This window comes from Lactuca sativa, chromosome 6, assembly GCF_002870075.4.
Source record: "Lactuca sativa cultivar Salinas chromosome 6, Lsat_Salinas_v11, whole genome shotgun sequence".
Lineage (NCBI taxonomy): Eukaryota > Viridiplantae > Streptophyta > Magnoliopsida > Asterales > Asteraceae > Lactuca > Lactuca sativa.
The window spans coordinates 185022635-185034999 of record NC_056628.2 but is presented as its reverse complement, the minus strand read 5'-3'; positions in this window follow the sequence as shown (position 1 = coordinate 185034999).

Genomic DNA, 12365 nt, shown 5'->3' with positions numbered 1-12365 from the left:
TAGCAAAACAACTTTTCAACCCCTGCAACTTCACGGATTGAAACTTTGTTTTCTATAATTAACATTGCTAGCTTGCAATACTAATCATAATAGTCATGCTCCCACTAACATGATGATTATCAGCATAACACTTATGATCCCACTAGCTCTGACACATTTCAAGAAATCTGTTGGACTTCTGAAATTTAGATTCATACACCCTTTCTTAGATAGCTCACATGTGTGTCTAAACAATTTTCAGAACTATGAAAAGGGATGCCGTAATCATAGTCTCAATTGCTTAGGCATTTGCCATTTCTCACAAGTCCATGTTAGTGTGCCGGTTAACCACACGCGCTCCACTAATGACTTTTGAAAATGCAAATGACACAATTGATATCTACTTAAAATCTATTTAGTGAAAGCATTTCCTCACCATCATTTTCATGAATCGGAGAGAAACCTTATGACACTTAGATTTAATAGTGTATGAGTTCCTATCCATGCGAATTTGTCAAAACCATAATCACAAGATAAGGTTAGTGACAAATTCAGCCCTACATGGATTAAACTTATTCAATCTTAGTTTCTTGTCACCTTGGTAACACAAGGCCCACCAATGCTTCCAAGTTGAACTCTGATAACTCACATATAAATTCAACTTATTTGAAGTAGGTACAGAAATAAGAATTATGTCAACACGATAGGTTGAAAACCTTAAGTCGTGTGCTAGTGATAAATTACAGGTTTTACTCTTGATTAAATCTTGAAACTCTTTCAGGATCTTTAAGGCTCCCACTGTCCCCTTGACATATAAGTTTTCCTAGTCAAGAACCATTCCTTGATAAAACAAATATTCAAGGGATAGTGCGGATTCTTATCAAGACTAACACTTCACACAATTGGTCTTAGTTGGTCTTTGTCTCATCCAAGACATCACAACTTACCAATCTCAAATGTACAAGAGTAGAAAACATTTTACTCTTACATTTGATAAGTGTTTTAAACCTTCTTTAAGACATGTCACTCAAATTACAATCTTGGAGTATGACTCCAAGACTTGTATTGGAACGAAGTATGATTCATCTTCTTGATTTAACCATTTCAACAATTTCAAGATCCCTTCTTCTTAGTCATAAGAATGCACTAAGACTTTCTTAGAGAACAAATTTTGATATGGTTTCTTAATCATTAAGATGATCACAAAGCTGATACTAAAGTACTCTCCCGTCCTTTCAGATTTGAGAAACTTTTATCTTTCTGCCTAATTTGATTCTTCTTATTCGTTTTCCAATGTTACAAAATTATACTTAACCTTATAAGTATAATCATATTTACTAATCTTTAGTAAATCATGACAAATCAATCTTTGTGGTGGACCTTGACCAGCGCACACCCAGTGTACCTAATTCCTTAGTCCTTCAATTGACTCACATATACATGTGATCAAAGAATTAGTCTTAATTTTTCAAAGATGAAAATTCTCATTCATCATACAATACAACTTGTATGATTCCAAGTTTCTGTCCAATTGAAACTTGGGTGATGAAAAACTTTCTTCATTTGGTAAATTCAGACACTACCACAAATGAAAGAATCAAATCCACTTTCCAATATTGCTATTACTGGAAACATATAAGCAACAATTTTCCACCGATGCCATTGTAAGGATATTTTTAAAATAAATAAAATTAAAACCTTTTTTTCTTTTATTTTAAAACTTTGCGGAAAAACTTATCCTTACAATCCACATGAAAACCTTGTTGTTATCTATTCACAAGCAATATATTATAACTCTTAAGCAACAGCTCAAAATTCTGATTACCGAACCATGCGATCGAAACCCATCTTCGCAATCAGAATCAGCATATACTTACTTTAAGCTTCCTATCTTTTCTTTGATTCTTAAAAGACATCAGCATGTGACCCATTCACATTATGTAATAAGAATCTCCAAATAGGAACTTAACAGAGTTATACAGTGTATTTTACCCGAAGTAGAGTCAAACCTCTTGACTTGATCAACCTTATGACCTTTCAGGTAAATAGGGCAGCTTCGCAACCAATGCCCCTTTCTTTGGCAATATAAACATATGGAGACCCTTTGATAATGGCACATGAGACTATTTCAGACTTAGCCTTTCTCTTTACCATTTGGTCAACCGAGTTGACTATGGCCGATCCCTTTCCATTGGGAAGAGAAATGCTTTTCTAGATATCCAATGCTACCATTGCCAATGTCCATTTAAGGTTTGGGAAGTTGATCTTCTAACAAAATTTGTTTTACTAGTGTTCCAAATCATTGCTGATTCCACAGCACAAAACAAATAGATAAGATCATTAAGGCTCGTGTCATAGTCTGTCTCATAGTAGTCCCAAAGTGACCCGCTATGTTACTAAGAAAGTGATTGAACATCCAACTTTCACGAGACTTTGACACCCAACTCTCCCGTCTTGTCAATATGTGACTACATCTCCAAGATGTGACCACACCAAGACCTTAACTTGCCAATAGGGCTTGAGTGACTTTAAACTTTTCAAGAACTTGTGGGTGAGGGAGAATAATTGGAGGAGATAAAGGAAGTGAAGCATGATGTTGAGGAACATCATCTTCAAGAGATTTGGGAAGATCATAAATGTCTAAACCAGACATGTTTTGGGAGATATTCAAGATAGTTGATTTAAAGTCCTTAATATGACACCCAATATGAAATATTAAGGCTAGGACCCAACAAACTATTTTATAACTTAGAAGAGGGATGCCGTAATCCAAGCTATAAAATATTTGAAGGTAGGCGAATGACGATTCACCAATTTCCACCATGAAAAACGAAATAATTTATTAGGTTTTAATTGGATTTGAAATTCCTAGATCTTTTGAGATTCATTGAACTTTTCAATGGCACGTTTCAATCTCGAGTGTGCCCTCTCAAATTTTGTGACTGGGATGCCGAGGATCACAAAACAAGGTGTGAATAACCATACCAATTCACTTGGTATCCTTAATATTATCACCTAATCAATGTTCCGGTTAACCACACACGCTCCATTGATCTATGACAAACATTAAGTCACCCTTCGTGGTCCTTACTAGTCCAAGTTAGTGTGCCGGTTAACCACACACGCTCCACCAACGACTTGGTAAGGTACAAAGTGTGAATCCCATGGGTTAGCACCAAATTCACATTTTTCCTAAAGTAACTAAGATTGGGAATTATTAAGATTTTAGTTACTTTAGTATTTATCATTAATACTTTTAATGAAGGGAGAATTTAAAGTCATTGTCCTACCCGTTCGGCTAACGACCCTCCACCAGTCAAGCAAGCGGTGGGTGAGAGTAGACACCCATTAAGTCGCCATTTTATAGGCAACAACCTTATACCCACCTTATAGACCGGCTTCGTGAATGAGGCCTACTAACGGTAAAACGACTTGTTCTTATACATATATATAATAATTAACCATTAATGTTATAAATAGTATAAGTGTTGAATTTTAACTTTTTTAAAATTCTAAGGGCTAACTTGGAATTAAAGTATTCATAAGTGAAAACTTTTCAAATTCCAAAACTTGAGGGCAAGTTTTGAAACTATTCAAAACTAATTAATTCCATAACTTATGTGTTTAAAGTAGTTTTAATCCAAAAAACTCTTCAAGTTCCATAACTTATGGAAGACTTTAAACTAATAAAAGAATTAATCTTTTCTTTATTTTTATAACTTATGGAATTAATTAAGGTTACACTTTATTTATTTATTTATTTATTAATGAAGTGACTCTTGAATTTCCATAACTTGAGGACAAGTTATGGAGTCATAAAAAAAATTCAATGACACAAGACTCTTCATTTTGTAACCATTACCAACTTTTATGAGTTTTATGAGTCTTTAATGTGACTCTTCATGTAACTTGAGGACAAGTTACACAAACACATTTTGTACTCAACTCTTAGATTAAAATGGATTGAAAACAACTATTTCAATTAACTTTTCTATTAATCTAAGCAACTCATAAGAACAAGATAATTCATATCAAACTTCTTCATGTAATTAGTCTAAACCTTAAACTAATACAAAACATGAATCTATTGACAATTATCTTTGAAAATGGATTAGCATGAACATTACCACATTAAAAAACAAGTTTATAAGTTCAAAAACAACGTAGGGTAATGTTCCTAGTCCATTTCTAGCCAAAAACCTCGAAAATATGCTGTCTGGGGTCCAACTCGTCGAGTGCATGAACATAACTCGGCGAGTTGGATGAATTTTGCCTTGGACTCGTCGAGTCCCTTCATGGACTCGGCGAGTCTGCTGGGCTGACAGCATCGCAACTCGATTTTTCAGCTCCATTTGCAAGTATAACAAGAAAACATGCCTAGGCTCTGATACCACTGTTGGGTTTTGAGCATTCTAACACTCCTAAGTGTACATGCAACCCTAAATACCTTGGATCTATGTTTTCTCTATTATACATGCAAATAAGAATATCCAAGATATCATCCTAATCTATCATACAAAACATGAATATAACAAGATAGAATACATACCTCTTTGATGTAGAAAGTCTTCATGAAGCTTGAGTGCCTAGCCCCAATAGTGTGGAAGCCTCAAATGGAATCACAGTTATCAAAACACTTAGAATAACTTGAGAGAGTTCTACACTTCATGAAATCGGCTAGCCCTCTCTAGAATAATCCTAGTGTCCGATTTTTGTCAAGAATAAGATCATTATATAGTGTTACAATTAGGGTAAATCCTTAATTGTCATGACTTTCCATTTCCTTGGATCCATGGGTTCAAATACACCATGGAGCACCCATGGACCATCCTATGGGTTTTAGCCCAACTTGATTATCCATGGAGCATTAGCCCACTATATAAGTATGGATGATTTACACAATCAACCCATATATTTAATTAGTCTTCTTTTGATCACTTAATTAATCCTAGATTAATTCTTGATCAATACTAATTAAACAATCTTATTATTCTTATTATTAATATACTAGAACTTATAATATATTAATAACCATAAGTGTCTTATTTCTCTCATTATAGTCTATCTAAGTGCATGAAGGTTTGCAACCCAAATGGACCATGCCGGGTCGGGTCAAGTCTTACCAATTATAGTTATGGACTTAGACATTAATCCAACAATGTACTCACCCTGATGTGTCTTATAATTTGAGCATGGTTAGCTGATTTCAGGGTAATCCAGGCACAACCCATTACACTGCAGTGAAAAATGTTCTCAAGTGTTTGCAAAGAACAAGAGATATGGTTCTTGTTCTTGGTGGAGGTGATACATTAAGAATAAGTGGATATAGTGATGCCTACTTTCACACTGATCAAGACAACTTATGTTCTCTCTCTGGCTGAGTATTATTGTTGAATGGTGGAGTAGTGATATGGAAAAGTTTCAAGCAGTCAATGGTGGTTAATTCTACTTGTGAATCATAGTACATCGCAGCTAGTGAGGCATCAAAGGAAGCAGATTGGTTGAAGAAGTTCATCGGAGATCTCGGAGTAGTCCCGACCATTCAAGAGTTGATAGAACTTTTCTATGATAATGAAGGTGTGGTTTCTTTGACCAAAGAACCCAAGGATCATGGTAGATCCAAATATATTGACAGAAAGTATCATTACATTAGGCATAAGGTTGAAGACGATCATCTCCTGGTGAAGCGAGTATCATTAGAATACAATCCTATAGATCCTTTCACGAAGGCTCTAAGTAGGGTTAAACACAACTAGCATTATAGGTGCATTGGCTTAAGAGACAATGTTAGTTTTAGTAATTAGTTAACAGTTTTGAAACTTTGTAACAAAATAAATGTAATTGATTTTGGTGATTAAATAATAGACAATTATTTGAGTATTGTAGTGCCTTTTTCAATTATTTATTATTGTGTTTTACTTTTCATGTTTTACTTCCTAAATGGATTATAGATTGTCTATGGATGTGACAACCCGAAACTTTCATCCTATGTAATTGGTCCGCGTATTGTCTTTAAATCTTGAATTCATCACCCTTTGGAAATCTTGTGGTTCTGAATGCATTTTGGACACAATATAGTCTAGTTATGGGTCTTAGGAGGTGTTGGAAAGTGTTTTGCATCATGAAATCGAATTAAACACACCAAAAGAGGTGTGTGCGGCCACACTTTTGTGTGAACGGCCACACACCCATGTGTGCGGCCGCACACCCAACCACACACCCTCCAGCCTCACACCCAAATATATATATATATATATATATATATATATATATATATATATATATATATATATATATATATATATATATATATATAGCTGGGTACCTTCTTCATTCATTCATTTGGATAATCCTTACTCTCTCCCTACTTTCTCTCTCTAAAATCTTGAACCAAGAACACCTTGAAGACCTCATATTTGTGATCTAGTACATCTTCAAGCTTATTAGAGGTAAACACTTGAGTCCCAAGCCTTAGAACTCATCATGTTCATCATATTCATGGACCCTTGAAGGTGAATGGCCGCACACCTTCATGAGGGAGCAGCACACATTCAAATCTCCTTAGTGTGAAGAGCAAACACTTAATTTGGACTCACAAGAGGAGTGTACGGCCGCACACTCCTGTGACCGGCCGCACATACACACTGAACGGCCGCACACACTTGTGTGCAGCCTCACACACACATCTGGCCGCACACCTTAGCTGCACACTCAATTTCTAGGCCATGCACTCACTCAAATGTTCACTTGTGGCCCTAAACTTGCATGAATCATAAAGTATGGATCATGAGACACTTGTATTCAGTAATGCCAATCCCTAAGAATGTATATCCATCATGTTTAAGCATGAAACATCCTAGTTCTAACCCAATTATAGGAACCATTGGCAATCAGGGCATCCGTTGACACTCGAACCCTCCGATAAACAGTGAGTTCATACCCCTTTTAATGAACCTTTCAAATGTTTTATATGTTTTAGGGGGGGATACAAGTCAACCATACATGTTTATGGAAATATATACAAGTAAATTATTCATGTTACAGAAATTAATCACATGTGATTCACTATCCGTAGCTCAAATCACATGTGATTTACCAGTATGTCTTATAAAAAGGATTTTCGTTTTCAAAAACTATTTTGGATAAAAGAACAATTTTCTAAATGTTCCCTTTTGACAAGATTTTTATTTAATAAATTCTTTATAAAATGTAACCACACCAATATATTTATATAAGTAAGACTTGAAGGACTTAGGACCGATAGCTCGCCTTATTTCCTGTTCTTGTTTGATTGTGGGCTTAGGGTAGTTGTTATCCGTCCGACTGTCGTTAATTTCTTAGTTATATATCATATATATTAGTGTTGGATACGGGTATTTTCATTTCATTCGATGTTTAAACCACCAAACCGACAAGAATCATACGCACTAAGTTAACTATAATAGGTATAGTTAAGGCCACTATTACTCGCTATAGCTACTACTCTACACCCTATAATACACTCTATTATGATACTATACACTAATAAGAGAATACAATACGAGTTATACAAAAGGTTACTTCACTATAATACAAGAGAAAGCTCTAATCAAGGGATAATACACTAACTCACTATGAGATACGCTATTCGCTGCATACTATGCCCAGAGTTTTTCGACAGAAAGACGATGCTACATGTATAGATCTATACGGGGTAGACACTATTACATCCTGACTGTTAATCTCAGTCCGAGCCTTGTAGGCCCAGGGATGCCACTACTTCTTTACACTATGCATGACCGGGAAGGTCATGGGGTACTCTATTACTCATACTATCAGAAGCAAGCAAGGAATACACTACATTCACACTAAAATGCTAATACTAAAGAATATGTGAAAATCCCGAAGTAAATAAGTATATAATACTAATAAAAGTTTGCACCACTAATACTGATATCAGGCATAACTCTCTTATTACACTACTTATTGGGGGCTCACTAAAATACTTTTATTACAAACGATCTCTTTAAAATAATGTGACTTACATGCAAGTTACATGATTTTTCAGTTATAATGTATTTCTGGAAAATATAAGAGTTTCTAGAGTTTCCTATAGCCCTCACACTTTCTACACTAATGCATTTTATACTAAAACTCACACTAAACTCTTATGAACTCACCAGCTTTATGCTGATGCACGTTTTCCAAAATAACTTGTATCCTCAGGACAAAAATAGTCAGGTACAGATGCAACATTTTTGGAGAAGGTGGAGCATACAAGACCCATCTCTTATTTTTGATTTACTTTTGGTGTTTGTTGAATAATACAAAACACACTTGTAATTAAATTCACTATGTAAATGCAATGGTTGTATGTTTCTTGTTTACTATTATACAATTGTGATGATACCGTACATGACGTCCTCCACCCCGAAACGTTTCCGCCGTTATCGGTTTTGGGGTGTGACAATGGAGATTAGAAATTTCAATAGGATTGCTACCATATTCATGAATACTTAGAAAATATAGATGTTTAGTATTGGATAAACCCACACTTGGAGAATTACTTCATGGATTATATCACAAGTAATTCTGAGGTGATATATCTTTTATTCTTGAAAAAGAGATATACAAGTTATAATTTACACATCAGTTGTGCATTGGTATTGCGAACACTCATTAGTAACATGATATTATTAAACGTAGTGTCATGTATGATTTGGTGAGTGAAGGATACAAGTATATAAGTCGAAGTTTATTCGTTCCTTTTTCCCTAACAAGAAAAGGTGATATATTTAGGCTCCTCGGTGATTTGGTGTTGACACTATAGTATTAGGCCCAACCAGGAGTAAATTGATGTGTTCAATTAGTAGTCTAATGATGTCATCACAAATCAGTAAATAGAATCTTGGACAATAAGATTGATTGTAATCCATGTCTTATATCCATATGATATCTTGAAGAATGAAGGAATATTTGATCACTTATCTTAGAGCCAATGTCTGATTAGATCAGAGTTTGACAGTGACATTGGAAAACACTCTTTATTGTTTGGTTGTACTTGCATTTGTAGTTATAGACTTATCAAATGGGAGAATGTCGGATTAAGGTTTCTAAGATCATAACTAATTTGGTATAAAGCGGCAAATAGAAGCAAAATCTTTTTTGGGTTGCCCTCAAAACTAGTGATTGTGTAGAATGACTTTTGAAGAGAGAGGTTAATTTATTGATTTATTTTGTGATTAATAAATAACAATAAATGAGTTGTTAATATATTATGAGATTAACATATTAATTATAAATAGTATTATTTAATTAATAATTAATTAGAAATTAATTTGAATTAATTTTGGGGTTAATTAGGTTAATTAATAGTGAAGGGACTTAAGATGTAGTTGATCAATAGTCAAACAAGAGAGGTTCTAGAACATTCCATGGTTCATGGACGGTTTTGGAGATTTTTTAAGGGTTCTATATTAATCCATAAAGATAATTAAGGAGTTGAATAATTACCAAATTTATAATAATAGTAATATATTCAAATTAGGGTTTCCTGGGTTCCTTAGTTTAGCTATAAATAGGACCCCTTGCCTGCTAGTTTTCGTCTACTCCTAATACAAGAAGGATAGGCAAAAATTTCATCCTCTCTCCTCAAGTATTCTTATTACTAGGGTTTGGGTACAAACCATTAGAGGTAGTAGATTTCTAGTGCTTGCTTTCTAAGGATTTTAAAGAAGGATTTGAATTGATTATTTTCTATAATAATCAAAAGGTATGTAAACCCTAACTTGTATTTTCGAAATTACCTAGGGTTTCCTAGGTTTCATGATATTCATATTGGTATCAGTAAAGAAAACATAGATCCAAATAGGTTGCATGTGAACTTAAGCGTTAAATATTTATTCTCCTCATACATAGATTTGTAACCTATACAACCCTTCATTGACAACCTCTAGGAATTGGGGATTCATTCATTCTTAAGGCTAATAAATTTTATTGGGTTTAATTACTTTAATTGAATCCTTGATTTTGATTAAGAAGGTGTGTTGTGGGCTTCCCCAAGCTACATACTACATTTGAGGGATCTTGGCATATCATGCTTCATGATTCCTATAACTAATTTGGGATGAATGATAAGCTTACATATTGAATCCTAATGATAAACACACAAATGTTCATTGTGTTGAATTGCCTTGGTTGGCTAACTTTTTCTAATATTTAAGCATCTCACCATCTTGCTTAATTGCAAGATTTTTAATTATTCAAGTCTTTTAGTTTTCAAACAATCACAACCGCCCCCCCCCCCCCCCCCCCCTCCGCCCCCTAATTTAGTTTAACTGTAGTTAGTTAGTGTTATTTCACTTTTTCAATTGGATTGAATTGGTGATTAAATACAACCATTTCCATGAGGATTGACCCCGCTTTTTACTACTATATTATGTTTTATTGCAACCAAAAGGGTGTAATTTGCTTGGTTGACTTGACATACCACCAGTGGTCGTATTGGCTACTCTTAGCAACAATTTATTTCTAGGTTGGATTTTGGTGTTATTTGGTTTCTCATTCCACCATTCTAGATATATATTGTTTTAAAACAGTTGTCTATAGTATGACCCAGCTTTTGGCAGTGACTGCACCACCTGTCATCATTCCTTTTGTTGCGATCATCTCTTCTATTGTTTGATTGAGTATTGGTTTTCGTTGGTTGATGGTTGAAGTTTCTTTCTCTTACTTGGAAGGCAACGACTTCTCATGTGGTGCAACAAGTAGAACCAATGACGTGTTGTTGTGCATCCTGACTCATGCGATGAAAGGTCGTTTCAAGTGTAGGAAGCAGATTAGTGTTCAAAATTTTCATCTTGATTGTGTTGAATTCGTCGTTAAAACCTATAAGAAAATCATAAAGTCGTTCTTTGTCACATAAATTTGTAGTTTATTTGGAGATCGCACCTCTGCGGCCTTGACATTTACACATCGATAATTGAGTTATCGACAAAATTTCATCCCAAACACCGCTTAATTTGGTATAATATCCAGAGACAGTCATCCCTTCTTGGCGAATGGTTGTAATGGTGTGTCTGAGCTCATAATCCCTTGGGGCATTTCTTTATTGAACCTCTCTTCAAGGTCGATCCATATGTCGTGTATGCTGATAGCATATTTGGTGTTACTTTTGATTTCTTTGTCCATGGAACTGGCGAGTCATTTATGAACCATGGGATTACATTGCCTCGAAATAATTAGATTCAGAGATTCGTCGTTAGGAATAGGCATAGATCCATCAACGAATCTAATCTTATTCTTTGCGTTTAATGTGTTTGTTATCTCGCTTTTTCAATCGTTGTAGTTTCCATCTCGAAGTAGATTATCACCAACGAAGTTCTAGACGATCAGAAGAAGTTAGGAAATATGGGGACGAGATGTCTATGATTGACGTCTCTTTCTTACTGCGAGAACCTTCGTCGGTGTCGGTCATGTCTTTAGAACAAAACTAGGTTTTATTTCCCGCTTTGTTTTGATAACATAATGAATTAGAGAGCAAGAATAATAAACCGATACTTTTTCTTAGGGGTGGAAACGAGTCAAGCTACTCGGGATAAACTCGTTAAAGACTTGACTCGAAACCAATTTTAAACGAGTCTGAGCCGAGCTCAAGCTTAATATTAATCTTGTTTATTAAAGGAGTTCGAGCTCGAGCCTATATCACTAAGCTCGATTAGGCTCGTGAGCCTAAATGAGCTTTTATATATATATATATATATATATATATATATATATATATATATATATATATATATATATATATATATATATATATATATATATATATATATATATAATATAATTTATTATTATTACTATAAATTACAATAAAAGCATATTTGAGGAATTAGAAATTTAGGATATTAGTAAACGAGTTTGAACAAAGCTTAACCTTATTTAGGCAAATTAGACAAAAAAAATAAAAAATAATAAAATAATAAAAAAAATAAAAAAATAAAAAAAAAAACAAGCAACTTAGGATAAGAAGGAGTCCGAATCGAACCTAACCAGACTCTGATTTGGCTCGGCTTGTTTACACCCCTTACTTTTTCTTAATAATCAACAGGTTCAAAGCTCTTATATTTATAGGAGAAAGCAAAGAGTTGTTGAAGGAAACTAATAGCATAAGTAAGGAAACTAAAACTAGCGTCGATAACAAGCAACTTAGGATAAGAAGGAAACGTGATACATATATTTCAACATTTCGACATTGTACTTGAATAAATGCTTATTTTAAGGTCACAAAATAATCATATTATGTGTGGTTCTAAGTGCACATTCCTTATGGGGCCTAAGAACTTAATGTCTCCAAGGAACATGAGAAAGTTTGACCTCGATCACCAAAATATTGCTTTACATCGTAA